We start from the raw sequence: 14,131 nt of genomic DNA on the forward strand, positions 1-14,131 counted from the left end.
CCCGCACCAGCTCGTCTTGCCTGGCCCAGCCCTGCCCACAGGTCCAATGTCTCAGGACCCCGGCGCATGGCGTAGTCTGGCACGCGGCCCCGGTAAGCGGGGTCTGGGTGCGACGGGACCGCACGCATCGCCACCAACTTGCTTGGGTCAATGATGAGAACTCATATGGTCTCGAAGAGCGATGATGACCTAAAAATCATGCTCAATAGGATTACGCTGAGGCCCAATGCAGGCGTCTGTGGCGGGATCTCAGCATCCCCCGGAGCCTCGGGACCCTGGAGGGGCGCTGCAGTTGGGAGCTTGAGGCCAAGGATTCCTCGGGGATCCCTGCTCCTGCCCTGGACCTCCCGTGCACGTCGGGGGTCCCTCGAGGTGTTGAGGCAGGCCACCGGCCTAGAGACCGAATCCCCCTCCGAGGACAGCTCCTCGGGAGCCATGCCTCACGAACCCTTGTCTCCTTGTGTCTTGCAGCGTGCCTTGGGCGCCAGGTGGTAGGCGCAGCGTTGCCCAAGACAGGTGAGTGGGAGACTCTGGGCCTGGCGGGAGACGGCAGGCGCCATGGGCGCAGTCCGCGAGGCCTCAGTCACGGCAGGGGCACTGGCTCCACCGCTGTGCTAGGGGTGGGGGCCCCCGTTGTCCACACCGCGTTCGCTTGCCGGTGAACAGGCTCCCTTCAGACATCCCAGGTCAGGGAATGTGAACGTTGGGCCGCGTGACTGGCAAGACTGGATCCCGGGTGGATGCCGCCATCGATCGGCGTGCCCCTGAGGCCTCCTTGGACCTCCCTTTGTGTCCTGTGGGCCCGCGAGGAGACGGGTCGGAGGACCCTTGGCGTCAGGGGCTTCTGTCCCCCTGAGCCAGTGGTGGTTGCTCGAGGCAACCCCAGCGCATGTTGCTTGGGGCTGGAGAGGGCAGAGCTCCTGCCCTATGAACCAGACTCCCAAGGACGTTGGGAGCCTGGGAGGCTGCTGAAGTACAGCCCTCCCTGTTTCCTTGGGCTGACGATTGAGCATGGTTTGGCTGGCCTTGGGCAAGAATGGGCGAGCCCCAGGCCCCAGCGGGCACTGGGCGAGAGCCTGTCCTCCCAGGCCCAAGAGGAGGGGCCGCCACGCGGGGAGACTCAGGACCCCGTTGCAGGGCAGGGCAGTGGTCTCCTGCCTTGCGCTGTTGGGATACCGTGATCCGGGACTCCCACTCCAGACCTTTACCATCTGGGCATGTGGGCGAACGTTGGCTTCGAGTGCCAGCGCCCGGATGCATGGACGACAGCCGGGCCAATCTGGGGTCGGCGTCTTCCTGGCCGTACGTTCTGGGGCCGCCCCCGTTGGCTTGGGGCCCCGGTAGGCATCGAGGTGTTAGGCATCGATAACCCAGCTTTCCCGGCCACGTCCTGGGGCCTTTCTCAGCGAGGGGTGGCTCCCACAGGGGCCCTGATATCCACTCTTTCTGGAGGCCCAGGGATGGACAGCGGCCTCCCAGGGCCCTGTTCCTTGCTTGCGGCGCCGAGCCTTGGGTCCTTCATCCACACGCCTGGCCAGCAGCGGCCAGGGCTTCGGGCGTGACCCATCGTGGCCGCATGGGGCACGTGCCACAGAGCAGGCCCCTCTGATAGATGGCCTCTCCCTCTGTCCTTAGAAACCCCTTCCCAAGGGAGGATCTCGCCTTGACGACCAAGTCTTGCTTCTCCCAGCCCCGCCCAAAGGGCCCGTGTCTCAGATCGCCGGGGCATGGGCCTGCCCCGATCGCTCCCTCGGTAAGCGCGTTGTGGGTGGGCAGGGACCTCACGCGTCGCCCCCGGCTCGCTTGGGTCAATGATGAGAACTCATATGGTCTCGAAGAGCGATGATGACCTAAAAATCATGCTCAATAGGATTACGCTGGGGCCCAGTGCAGAGGACCGTGCGGGGATCAGCATCCCGCAGACCCTCGGGGCATTGAGGGCTCACTGCAGCTGGGCGCTAGAGGAGAAGGAACTCTCGAGCGTCTCTGCGTTGGGCCCGGAACGTAGGCGCACCTGCGGGTGCCCACGGGGCTGTTCCGGCACTCATGCTTGCCCACCGTCCCAATCCTCTTCCCAGGACAGCTCCCCGGGAGCCATGGCTTCGCCATCCTCGTCCCCTCGTGTCCTTCGGCGGGCCTGGCTGGCAAGGTTCTCGGTGTGTCGACAAGCAACATAGGTGAGCGGAAGCCTCTGGGCTTGGAGGGAGGCCCGAGAGGCCTTGGGAAGCGGGTAGCCCAGCAGTGACTCTGCAGCAGGCCCTGGGCTTGGGGTGGCGGTCCTCGTTGTCGAGACGTCGTTGACCTCCCCGTGAGCGGGTGCCCTTGAGCCATCCCAGGTGCAGGGAACGCGAACGTGGGGCCGGGTGGCTGGCAAGTCCTGGAAAGCGTGGAGTGGCCGCCATAGGCCCAGGTGCCCCTGAGGCCTCCTGACCCATCCGGGCGTGTCCCGTGGGCCCAGGAACGTAGGGCACGTGAGACCCGTGGTCTCAGAAGCTTCTGTGTCCTTCAGCCACTGGGTGCTGCTCGAGGCCCGGGACTTGGCATGTTTCGGCGGGCTGACGAGGCCTGAGCTCCGGTCCCCCAGTGCAGACGCCCAAGGCGCTGGAGACCCCGCCAGGCTGCTTCCGAAAAGCGCAGGAGGATTCCTTGTGCTCGCCAGACAGCCAGGTACCACTGGGCCGAGAGGTAGGATCTGCGAGTTCCAGGCCCTATCAGCCATTGCGTCGGAGCCTCTCCCCTGAGACTCTCAAGCACCCGGGACCGGGTCCTGACGAAGCGGCGCTACACGGCGAGAGTCCGGACCCTCGCCTGGGGCGGCCAGTGGGCGGTGTGCCTGGCCGTCGTGGTGGACAGTGACCTGGCATTCAGTGCTCGGCCCTGGGGCAGCCCTGGGCCCGATCCACCTTGGGCTTCCAGGGTAGGGGCTCCGATCCTTGGCTCCCAGGTGGGACCATGTGTGGGTGGACGGCGTCCCGGCCCACAGTCCCTGACCGCCCCCCTTAGCTCACGTCCACGGGAGACAGCGGGGACCCGTCGAAACCCTGTGCTCTGTGTCATGCTCACGTGCCGTTCTGCCGACGGCTGGGCTCGCCCAGGGGCCTCGATCTCCCTTGTTTGGGGATGCCCAGGTAAGGGCAGCTGGCACCCTGGGCCCTGTTCCGTCTGTGCGCTCATCAGCCGTGCGTGGGTCGGCCATATGCCCGGCCGCCACCGGCCAGGTCTTTGGGAAAGGTAGCCCTCGGCCGTCTGGCCGGGGCCCCAGACCAGGGCGTTTGGACAGCTGGTCTCTCCGTCTCTCCTCAGCAGCCCATCCACCATCGAGGAGATCGCCCGCACCAGCTCGTCTTGCCTGGCCCAGCCCTGCCCACAGGTCCAATGTCTCAGGACCCCGGCGCATGGCGCAGTCCGGCACGCGGCCCCGGTAAGCGGGGTCTGGGTGCGACGGGACCGCACGCATCGCCACCAACTTGCTTGGGTCAATGATGAGAACTCATATGGTCTCGAAGAGCGATGATGACCTAAAAATCATGCTCAATAGGATTACGCTGAGGCCCAATGCAGGAGTCTGTGGCGGGATCTCAGCATCCCGCGGAGCCTCGGGACCCTGGAGGGGCGCTGCAGTTGGGAGCTTGAGGCCAAGGATCCCTCGGGGATCCCTGCTCCTGCCCTGGACAGCCCGTGCACGTCGGGGGCCCCTCGAGGTGTTGAGGCAGGCCACCGGCCTAGAGACCGAATCCCCCTCCGAGGACAGCTCCTCGGGAGCCATGCCTCACGAACCCTTGTCTCCTTGTGTCTTGCAGCGTGCCTTGGGCGCCAGGTGGTAGGCGCAGCGTTGCCCAAGACAGGTGAGTGGGAGACTCTGGGCCTGGCGGGAGACGGCAGGCGCCATGGGCGCAGTCCGCGAGGCCTCAGTCACGGCAGGGGCACTGGCTCCACCGCTGTGCTAGGGGTGGGGGCCCCCGTTGTCCACACCGCGTTCGCTTGCCGGTGAACAGGCTCCCTTCAGACATCCCAGGTCAGGGAATGTGAACGTTGGGCCGCGTGACTGGCAAGACTGGATCCCGGGTGGATGCCGCCATCGATCGGCGTGCCCCTGAGGCCTCCTTGGACCTCCCTTTGTGTCCTGTGGGCCCGCGAGGAGACGGGTCGGAGGACCCTTGGCGTCAGGGGCTTCTGTCCCCCTGAGCCAGTGGTGGTTGCTCGAGGCAACCCCAGCGCATGTTGCTTGGGGCTGGAGAGGGCAGAGCTCCTGCCCTATGAACCAGACTCCCAAGGACGTTGGGAGCCTGGGAGGCTGCTGAAGTACAGCCCTCCCTGTTTCCTTGGGCTGACGATTGAGCATGGTTTGGCTGGCCTTGGGCAAGAATGGGCGAGCCCCAGGCCCCAGCGGGCACTGGGCGAGAGCCTGTCCTCCCAGGCCCAAGAGGAGGGGCCGCCACGCGGGGAGACTCAGGACCCCGTTGCAGGGCAGGGCAGTGGTCTCCTGTCTTGCGCTGTTGGGATACCGTGACCCGCGACTCCCACTCCAGACCTTTACCATCTGGGCATGTGGGCGAACGTTGGATTCGAGTGCCAGCGCCCGGATGCATGGACGACAGCCGGGCCAATCTGGGGTCGGCGTCTTCCTGGCCGTACGTTCTGGGGCCGCCCCCGTTGGCTTGGGGCCCCGGTAGGCATCGAGGTGTTAGGCATCGATAACCCAGCTTTCCCGGCCACGTCCTGGGGCCTTTCTCAGCGAGGGGTGGCTCCCACAGGGGCCCTGATATCCACTCTTTCTGGAGGCCCAGGGATGGACAGCGGCCTCCCAGGGCCCTGTTCCTTGCTTGCGGCGCCGAGCCTTGGGTCCTTCATCCACACGCCTGGCCAGCAGCGGCCAGGGCTTCGGGCGTGACCCATCGTGGCCGCATGGGGCACGTGCCACAGAGCAGGCCCCTCTGATAGATGGCCTCTCCCTCTGTCCTTAGAAACCCCTTCCCAAGGGAGGATCTCGCCTTGACGACCAAGTCTTGCTTCTCCCAGCCCCGCCCAAAGGGCCCGTGTCTCAGATCGCCGGGGCATGGGCCTGCCCCGATCGCTCCCTCGGTAAGCGCGTTGTGGGTGGGCAGGGACCTCACGCGTCGCCCCCGGCTCGCTTGGGTCAATGATGAGAACTCATATGGTCTCGAAGAGCGATGATGACCTAAAAATCATGCTCAATAGGATTACGCTGAGGCCCAGTGCAGAGGACCGTGCGGGGATCAGCATCCCGCAGACCCTCGGGGCATTGAGGGCTCACTGCAGCTGGGCGCTAGAGGAGAAGGAACTCTCGAGCGTCTCTGCGTTGGGCCCGGAACGTAGGCGCACCTGCGGGTGCCCACGGGGCTGTTCCGGCACTCATGCTTGCCCACCGTCCCAATCCTCTTCCCAGGACAGCTCCCCGGGAGCCATGGCTTCGCCATCCTCGTCCCCTCGTGTCCTTCGGCGGGCCTGGCTGGCAAGGTTCTCGGTGTGTCGACAAGCAACATAGGTGAGCGGAAGCCTCTGGGCTTGGAGGGAGGCCCGATACGCCTTGGGAAGCGGGTAGCCCAGCAGTGACTCTGCAGCAGGCCCTGGGCTTGGGGTGGCGGTCCTCGTTGTCCAGACGTCGTTGACCTCCCCGTGAGCGGGTGCCCTTGAGCCATCCCAGGTGCAGGGAACGCGAACGTGGGGCCGGGTGGTTGGCAAGTCCTTGAAAGCGTGGAGTGGCCGCCATAGGCCCAGGTGCCCCTGAGGCCTCCTGACCCATCCGGGCGTGTCCCGTGGGCCCAGGAACGTAGGGCACGTGAGACCCGTTGTCTCAGAAGCTTCTGTGTCCTTCAGCCACTGGGTGCTGCTCGAGGCCCGGGACTTGGCATGTTTCGGCGGGCTGACGAGGCCTGAGCTCCGGTCCCCCAGCGCAGACGCCCAAGGCGCTTGAGACCCCGCCAGGCTGCTTCCGAAAAGCGCAGGAGGATTCCTTGTGCTCGCCAGACAGCCAGGTACCACTGGGCCGAGGGGTAGGATCTGCGAGTTCCAGGCCCTATCAGCCATTGCGTCGGAGCCTCTCCCCTGAGACTCTCAAGCACCCGGGACCGGGTCCTGACGAAGCGGCGCTGCACGGCGAGAGTCCGGATCCTCGCCCGGGGCGGCCAGTGGGCGGTGTGCCTGGCCGTCGTGGTGGACAGTGACCTGGGCCCGAGCCACCTTGGGCTTCCAGGGTAGGGGCTCCGATCCTTGGCCCCCAGGTGGGACCAGGTGTGGGTGGGCGGCATCCCGGCCCACAGTCCCTGACCGCCCCCCTCAGCTCACGTCCACGGGAGACAGCGGGGACCCGTCGAAACCCTGTGATCCGTGCCATGCTCACGTGCCGTTCAGCCGACGCCTGGGCTCGCCCAGGGTCCTCGATCTCCCTTGTTTGGGGATGCCCAAGTAAGGGCAGCTGGCACCCTGGGCCCTGCTCCGTCTGTGCGCACATCAGCCGTGCGTGGGTCGGCCATATGCCCGGCCGCCACCGGCCAGGTCTTTGGGAAAGGTAGCCCTCGGCCGTCTGGCCGGGGCCCCAGACCGGGGCGTTTGGACAGCTGGTCTCTCCGTCTCTCCTCAGCAGCCCATCCACCATCGAGGAGATCGCCCGCACCAGCTCGTCTTGCCTGGCCCAGCCCTGCCCACAGGTCCAATGTCTCAGGACCCCGGCGCATGGCGCAGTCCGGCACGCGGCCCCGGTAAGCGGGGTCTGGGTGCGACGGGACCGCACGCATCGCCACCAACTTGCTTGGGTCAATGATGAGAACTCATATGGTCTCGAAGAGCGATGATGACCTAAAAATCATGCTCAATAGGATTACGCTGAGGCCCAATGCAGGCGTCTGTGGCGGGATCTCAGCATCCCCCGGAGCCTCGGGACCCTGGAGGGGCGCTGCAGTTGGGAGCTTGAGGCCAAGGATCCCTCGGTGATCCCTGCTCCTGCCCTGGACCGCCCGTGCACGTCGGGGGCCCCTCGAGGTGTTGAGGCAGGCCACCGGCCTAGAGACCGAATCCCCCTCCGAGGACAGCTCCTCGGGAGCCATGCCTCACGAACCCTTGTCTCCTTGTGTCTTGCAGCGTGCCTTGGGCGCCAGGTGGTAGGCGCAGCGTTGCCCAAGACAGGTGAGTGGGAGACTCTGGGCCTGGCGGGAGACGGCAGGCGCCATGGGCGCAGTCCGCGAGGCCCCAGTCACGGCAGGGGCACTGGCTCCATCGCTGTGCTAGGGGTGGGGGCCCCCGTTGTCCACACCGCGTTGGTTTGCCCGTGAACAGGCTCCCTTGAGCCATCCCAGGTCAGGGAATGTGAACGTTGGGCCGCGTGACTGGCACGACTGGATCCCGGGGGGATTCCGCCATCGATCGGCGTGCCCCTGAGGCCTCCTTGGACCTCCCTTTGTGTCCTGTGGGCCCGCGAGGAGACGGGTCGGAGGACCCTTGGCGTCAGGGGCTTCTGTCCCCATGAGCCAGTGGTGGTTGCTCGAGGCAACCCCTGCGCATGTTGCTTGGGGCTGGAGAGGGCAGAGCTCCTGCCCTATGAACCAGATTCCCAAGGACGTTGGGAGCCTGGGAGGCTGCTGAAGTACAACCCTCCCTGTTTCCTTGGGCTGACGATTGAGCATGGTTTGGCTGGCCTTGAGCAAGAATGGGCGAGCCCCAGGCCCCATCGGGCACTGGGCGAGAGCCTGTCCTCCCAGGCCCAAGAGGAGGGGCCGCCACGCGGGGAGACTCAGGACCCCGTTGCAGGGCAGGGCAGTGGTCTCCTGCCTTGCGCCTTTGGGAGACTGTGACCCGCGACTCCCACTCCCGACGTTTACCATCTGGGCATGGGGGCGAATGTTGGCTGCGAGTGCCAGCGCCCGGATGCATGGACGACAGCCGGGCCAATCGGGTGTCGGCGTCTTCCTGGCCCTACGTCTGGGGCCGCCCCCGTTGTCTTGGGGCCCCGGTAGGCATCGAGGTGTTAGGCATCGATAACCCAGCGTTCCCGGCCACGTCCTGGGGCCTTTCTTAGCAAGGGGTGGCTCCCACAGGGGCCCTGATATCCACTCTTTCTGGAGGCCCAGGGATGGACAGCGGCCTCCCAGGGCCCTGTTCCTTGCTTGCGGCGCCGAGCCTTGGGTCCTTCAACCACACGCCTGGCCAGCAGCGGCCAGGGCTTCGGGCGTGACCCATCGTGGCCAAATGGGGCACGTGCCACAGAGCAGGCCCCTCTGATAGATGGCCTCTCCCTCTGTCCTTAGAAACCCCTTCCCAAGGGAGGATCTCGCCTTGACGACCAAGTCTTGCTTCTCCCAGCCCCGCCCAAAGGGCCCGTGTCTCAGATCGCCGGGGCATTGGCCTGCCCCGATCGCTCCCTCGGTAAGCGCGTTGTGGGTGGGCAGGGACCTCACGCGTCGCCCCCACCTCGCTTGGGTCAATGATGAGAACTCATATGGTATCGAAGAGCGATGATGACCTAAAAATCATGCTCAATAGGATTACGCTGAGGCCCAGTGCAGAAGACCGTGCGGGGATCAGGATCCCGCAGAACCTCGGGGCATTGAGGGCTCGCTGCAGCTGGGCGCTAGAGGAGAAGGAACTCTCGAGCGTCTCTGCGTTGGGCCCGGAACGTAGGCGCACCTGCGGGTGCCCACGGGGCTGTTCCGGCACTCATGCTTGCCCACCGTCCCAATCCTCTTCCCAGGACAGCTCCCCAGGAGCCATGGCTAGGCCCTCCTCGTCCCCTCGTGTACTTCGGCGGGCCTGGCTGGCAAGGTTCTCGGTGCGTCGACAAGCAACATAGGTGAGCGGAAGCCTCTGGGCTTGGAGGGAGGCCCGAGACGCCTTGGGAAGCGGGTAGCCCAGCAGTGACTCTGCAGCAGGCCCTGGGCTTGGGGTGGCGGTCCTCGTTGTCGAGACGTCGTTGACCTCCCCGTGAGCGGCTGCCCTTGAGCCTTTCCAGGTGCAGGGAACGCGAACGTGGGGCCGGGTGGCTGGCAAGTCCTGGAAAGCGCGGAGTGGCCGCCATAGGCCCAGGTGCCCCTGAGGCCTCCTGACCCATCCGGGCGTGTCCCGTGGGCCCAGGAACGTAGGGCACGTGAGACCCGTGGTCTCAGAAGCTTCTGTGTCCTTCAGCCACTGGGTGCTGCTCGAGGCCCGGGACTTGGCATGTTTCGGCGGGCTGACGAGTCCTGAGCTCCGGTCCCCCAGCACAGACGCCCAAGGCGCTTGAGACCCCGCCAGGCTGCTTCCGAAGAGCGCAGGAGGATTCCTTGTGCTCGCCAGACAGCCAGGTACCACTGGGCCGAGGGGTAGGATCTGTGAGTTCCAGGCCCTATCAGCCATTGCGTCGGAGCCTCTCCCCTGAGACTCTCAAGCACCCGGGACCGGGTCCTGACGAAGCGGCGCTGCACGGCGAGAGTCCGGACCCTCGCCCGGGGCGGCCAGTGGGCGGTGAGCCTGGCCGTCGTGGTGGACAGTGACCTGGCATTCAGTGCTCGGCCCTGGGGCAGACCTGGGCCCGAGCCACCTTGGGCTTCCAGGGTAGGGGCTCCGATCCTTGGCTCCCAGGTGGGACCAGGTGTGGGTGGGCGGCGTCCCGGCCCACAGTCCCTGACCGCCCCCCTCAGCTCACGTCCACGGGAGACAGCGGGGACCCGTCGAAACCCTGTGATCCGTGCCATGCTCACGTGCCGTTCTGCCGACGGCTGGGCTCGCCCAGGGGCCTCGATCTCCCTTGTTTGGGGATGCCCAGGTAAGGGCAGCTGGCATCCTGGGCCCTGCTCCGTCTGTGCGCACATTAGCCGTGCGTGGGTCGGCCATATGCCCGGCCGCCACCGGCCAGGTCTTTGGGAAAGGTAGCTATCGGCCGTCTGGCCGGGGCCCCAGACCAGGGCGTTTGGACAGCTGGTCTCTCCGTCTCTCCTCAGCAGCCCATCCACCATCGAGGAGATCGCCCGCACCAGCTCGTCTTGCCTGGCCCAGCCCTGCCCACAGGTCCAATGTCTCAGGACCCCGGCGCATGGCGTAGTCTGGCACGCGGCCCCGGTAAGCGGGGTCTGGGTGCGACGGGACCGCACGCATCGCCACCAACTTGCTTGGGTCAATGATGAGAACTCATATGGTCTCGAAGAGCGATGATGACCTAAAAATCATGCTCAATAGGATTACGCTGAGGCCCAATGCAGGCGTCTGTGGCGGGATCTCAGCATCCCCCGGAGCCTCGGGACCCTGGAGGGGCGCTGCAGTTGGGAGCTTGAGGCCAAGGATCCCTCGGGGATCCCTGCTCCTGCCCTGGACCTCCCGTGCACGTCGGGGGTCCCTCGAGGTGTTGAGGCAGGCCACCGGCCTAGAGACCAAATCCCCCTCCGAGGACAGCTCCTCGGGAGCCATGCCTCACGAACCCTTGTCTCCTTGTGTCTTGCAGCGTGCCTTGGGCGCCAGGTGGTAGGCGCAGCGTTGCCCAAGACAGGTGAGTGGGAGACTCTGGGCCTGGCGGGAGACGGCAGGCGCCATGGGCGCAGTCCGCGAGGCCTCAGTCACGGCAGGGGCACTGGCTCCACCGCTGTGCTAGGGGTGGGGGCCCCCGTTGTCCACACCGCGTTCGCTTGCCGGTGAACAGGCTCCCTTCAGACATCCAAGGTCAGGGAATGTGAACGTTGGGCCGCGTGACTGGCAAGACTGGATCCCGGGTGGATGCCGCCATCGATCGGCGTGCCCCTGAGGCCTCCTTGGACCTCCCTTTGTGTCCTGTGGGCCCGCGAGGAGACGGGTCGGAGGACCCTTGGCGTCAGGGGCTTCTGTCCCCCTGAGCCAGTGGTGGTTGCTCGAGGCAACCCCAGCGCATGTTGCTTGGGGCTGGAGAGGGCAGAGCTCCTGCCCTATGAACCAGACTCCCAAGGACGTTGGGAGCCTGGGAGGCTGCTGAAGTACAGCCCTCCCTGTTTCCTTGGGCTGACGATTGAGCATGGTTTGGCTGGCCTTGGGCAAGAATGGGCGAGCCCCAGGCCCCAGCGGGCACTGGGCGAGAGCCTGTCCTCCCAGGCCCAAGAGGAGGGGCCGCCACGCGGGGAGACTCAGGACCCCGTTGCAGGGCAGGGCAGTGGTCTCCTGCCTTGCGCTGTTGGGATACCGTGACCCGGGACTCCCACTCCAGACCTTTACCATCTGGGCATGTGGGCGAACGTTGGCTTCGAGTGCCAGCGCCCGGATGCATGGACGACAGCCGGGCCAATCTGGGGTCGGCGTCTTCCTGGCCGTACGTTCTGGGGCCGCCCCCGTTAGCTTGGGGCCCCGGTAGGCATCGAGGTGTTAGGCATCGATAACCCAGCTTTCCCGGCCACGTCCTGGGGCCTTTCTCAGCGAGGGGTGGCTCCCACAGGGGCCCTGATATCCACTCTTTCTGGAGGCCCAGGGATGGACAGCGGCCTCCCAGGGCCCTGTTCCTTGCTTGCGGCGCCGAGCCTTGGGTCCTTCATCCACACGCCTGGCCAGCAGCGGCCAGGGCTTCGGGCGTGACCCATCGTGGCCGCATGGGGCACGTGCCACAGAGCAGGCCCCTCTGATAGATGGCCTCTCCCTCTGTCCTTAGAAACCCCTTCCCAAGGGAGGATCTCGCCTTGACGACCAAGTCTTGCTTCTCCCAGCCCCGCCCAAAGGGCCCGTGTCTCAGATCGCCGGGGCATGGGCCTGCCCCGATCGCTCCCTCGGTAAGCGCGTTGTGGGTGGGCAGGGACCTCACGCGTCGCCCCCGGCTCGCTTGGGTCAATGATGAGAACTCATATGGTCTCGAAGAGCGATGATGACCTAAAAATCATGCTCAATAGGATTACGCTGGGGCCCAGTGCAGAGGACCGTGCGGGGATCAGCATCCCGCAGACCCTCGGGGCATTGAGGGCTCACTGCAGCTGGGCGCTAGAGGAGAAGGAACTCTCGAGCGTCTCTGCGTTGGGCCCGGAACATAGGCGCACCTGCGGGTGCCCACGGGGCTGTTCCGGCACTCATGCTTGCCCACCGTCCCAATCCTCTTCCCAGGACAGCTCCCCGGGAGCCATGGCTTCGCCATCCTCGTCCCCTCGTGTCCTTCGGCGGGCCTGGCTGGCAAGGTTCTCGGTGTGTCGACAAGCAACATAGGTGAGCGGAAGCCTCTGGGCTTGGAGGGAGGCCCGAGAGGCCTTGGGAAGCGGGTAGCCCAGCAGTGACTCTGCAGCAGGCCCTGGGCTTGGGGTGGCGGTCCTCGTTGTCGAGACGTCGTTGACCTCCCCGTGAGCGGGTGCCCTTGAGCCATCCCAGGTGCAGGGAACGCGAACGTGGGGCCGGGTGGCTGGCAAGTCCTGGAAAGCGTGGAGTGGCCGCCATAGGCCCAGGTGCCCCTGAGGCCTCCTGACCCATCCGGGCGTGTCCCGTGGGCCCAGGAACGTAGGGCACGTGAGACCCGTTGTCTCAGAAGCTTCTGTGTCCTTCAGCCACTGGGTGCTGCTCGAGGCCCGGGACTTGGCATGTTTCGGCGGGCTGACGAGGCCTGAGCTCCGGTCCCCCAGTGCAGACGCCCAAGGCGCTGGAGACCCCGCCAGGCTGCTTCCGAAAAGCGCAGGAGGATTCCTTGTGCTCGCCAGACAGCCAGGTACCACTGGGCCGAGAGGTAGGATCTGCGAGTTCCAGGCCCTATCAGCCATTGCGTCGGAGCCTCTCCCCTGAGACTCTCAAGCACCCGGGACCGGGTCCTGACGAAGCGGCGCTACACGGCGAGAGTCCGGACCCTCGCCTGGGGCGGCCAGTGGGCGGTGTGCCTGGCCGTCGTGGTGGACAGTGACCTGGCATTCAGTGCTCGGCCCTTGGGCAGCCCTGGGCCCGATCCACCTTGGGCTTCCAGGGTAGGGGCTCCGATCCTTGGCTCCCAGGTGGGACCATGTGTGGGTGGACGGCATCCCGGCCCACAGTCCCTGACCGCCCCCCTTAGCTCACGTCCACGGGAGACAGCGGGGACCCGTCGAAACCCTGTGCTCTGTGTCATGCTCACGTGCCGTTCTGCCGACGGCTGGGCTCGCCCAGGGGCCTCGATCTCCCTTGTTTGGGGATGCCCAGGTAAGGGCAGCTGGCACCCTGGGCCCTGTTCCGTCTGTGCGCTCATCAGCCGTGCGTGGGTCGGCCATATGCCCGGCCGCCACCGGCCAGGTCTTTGGGAAAGGTAGCCCTCGGCCGTCTGGCCGGGGCCCCAGACCAGGGCGTTTGGACAGCTGGTCTCTCCGTCTCTCCTCAGCAGCCCATCCACCATCGAGGAGATCGCCCGCACCAGCTCGTCTTGCCTGGCCCAGCCCTGCCCACAGGTCCAATGTCTCAGGACCCCGGCGCATGGCGCAGTCCGGCACGCGGCCCCGGTAAGCGGGGTCTGGGTGCGACGGGACCGCACGCATCGCCACCAACTTGCTTGGGTCAATGATGAGAACTCATATGGTCTCGAAGAGCGATGATGACCTAAAAATCATGCTCAATAGGATTACGCTGAGGCCCAATGCAGGAGTCTGTGGCGGGATCTCAGCATCCCGCGGAGCCTCGGGACCCTGGAGGGGCGCTGCAGTTGGGAGCTTGAGGCCAAGGATCCCTCGGGGATCCCTGCTCCTGCCCTGGACCGCCCGTGCACGTCGGGGGCCCCTCGAGGTGTTGAGGCAGGCCACCGGCCTAGAGACCGAATCCCCCTCCGAGGACAGCTCCTCGGGAGCCATGCCTCACGAACCCTTGTCTCCTTGTGTCTTGCAGCGTGCCTTGGGCGCCAGGTGGTAGGCGCAGCGTTGCCCAAGACAGGTGAGTGGGAGACTCTGGGCCTGGCGGGAGACGGCAGGCGCCATGGGCGCAGTCCGCGAGGCCTCAGTCACGGCAGGGGCACTGGCTCCACCGCTGTGCTAGGGGTGGGGGCCCCCGTTGTCCACACCGCGTTCGCTTGCCGGTGAACAGGCTCCCTTCAGACATCCCAGGTCAGGGAATGTGAACGTTGGGCCGCGTGACTGGCAAGACTGGATCCCGGGTGGATGCCGCCATCGATCGGCGTGCCCCTGAGGCCTCCTTGGACCTCCCTTTGTGTCCTGTGGGCCCGCGAGGAGACGGGTCGGAGGACCCTTGGCGTCAGGGGCTTCTG

General features: G+C 66.1%; 9 non-coding genes across 9 annotated transcripts; all 9 read left to right on the top strand.

Moving 5' to 3' along the window:
* The first annotated feature begins 144 nt into the window (after positions 1-144).
* Positions 145-225, top strand: LOC122895075. Its single transcript, XR_006382058.1, has one exon. It is a non-coding gene; the product is annotated as a small nucleolar RNA SNORD115 (small nucleolar RNA).
* Positions 226-1,805: 1,580 nt separating this feature from the next.
* LOC122895109 lies at positions 1,806-1,886 on the top strand. Its single transcript, XR_006382092.1, has one exon. It is a non-coding gene; the product is annotated as a small nucleolar RNA SNORD115 (small nucleolar RNA).
* A 1,587-nt stretch (positions 1,887-3,473) lies between these two features.
* Positions 3,474-3,554, top strand: LOC122895076. The gene has a single exon (XR_006382059.1). It is a non-coding gene; the product is annotated as a small nucleolar RNA SNORD115 (small nucleolar RNA).
* Positions 3,555-5,134: 1,580 nt separating this feature from the next.
* On the top strand, positions 5,135-5,215 carry LOC122895077. Its single transcript, XR_006382060.1, has one exon. It is a non-coding gene; the product is annotated as a small nucleolar RNA SNORD115 (small nucleolar RNA).
* Positions 5,216-6,771: 1,556 nt separating this feature from the next.
* LOC122895079 lies at positions 6,772-6,852 on the top strand. The gene has a single exon (XR_006382061.1). It is a non-coding gene; the product is annotated as a small nucleolar RNA SNORD115 (small nucleolar RNA).
* Positions 6,853-8,431: 1,579 nt separating this feature from the next.
* On the top strand, positions 8,432-8,512 carry LOC122895095. Its single transcript, XR_006382078.1, has one exon. It is a non-coding gene; the product is annotated as a small nucleolar RNA SNORD115 (small nucleolar RNA).
* A 1,587-nt stretch (positions 8,513-10,099) lies between these two features.
* On the top strand, positions 10,100-10,180 carry LOC122895080. Its single transcript, XR_006382062.1, has one exon. It is a non-coding gene; the product is annotated as a small nucleolar RNA SNORD115 (small nucleolar RNA).
* Positions 10,181-11,760: 1,580 nt separating this feature from the next.
* Positions 11,761-11,841, top strand: LOC122895110. The gene has a single exon (XR_006382093.1). It is a non-coding gene; the product is annotated as a small nucleolar RNA SNORD115 (small nucleolar RNA).
* A 1,587-nt stretch (positions 11,842-13,428) lies between these two features.
* Positions 13,429-13,509, top strand: LOC122895081. Its single transcript, XR_006382063.1, has one exon. It is a non-coding gene; the product is annotated as a small nucleolar RNA SNORD115 (small nucleolar RNA).
* Positions 13,510-14,131: the final 622 nt, after the last annotated feature.

The sequence above is a fragment of the Neovison vison genome, chromosome 13, assembly GCF_020171115.1.
Source record: "Neovison vison isolate M4711 chromosome 13, ASM_NN_V1, whole genome shotgun sequence".
Taxonomy (NCBI): Eukaryota; Metazoa; Chordata; class Mammalia; order Carnivora; family Mustelidae; genus Neogale; species Neogale vison.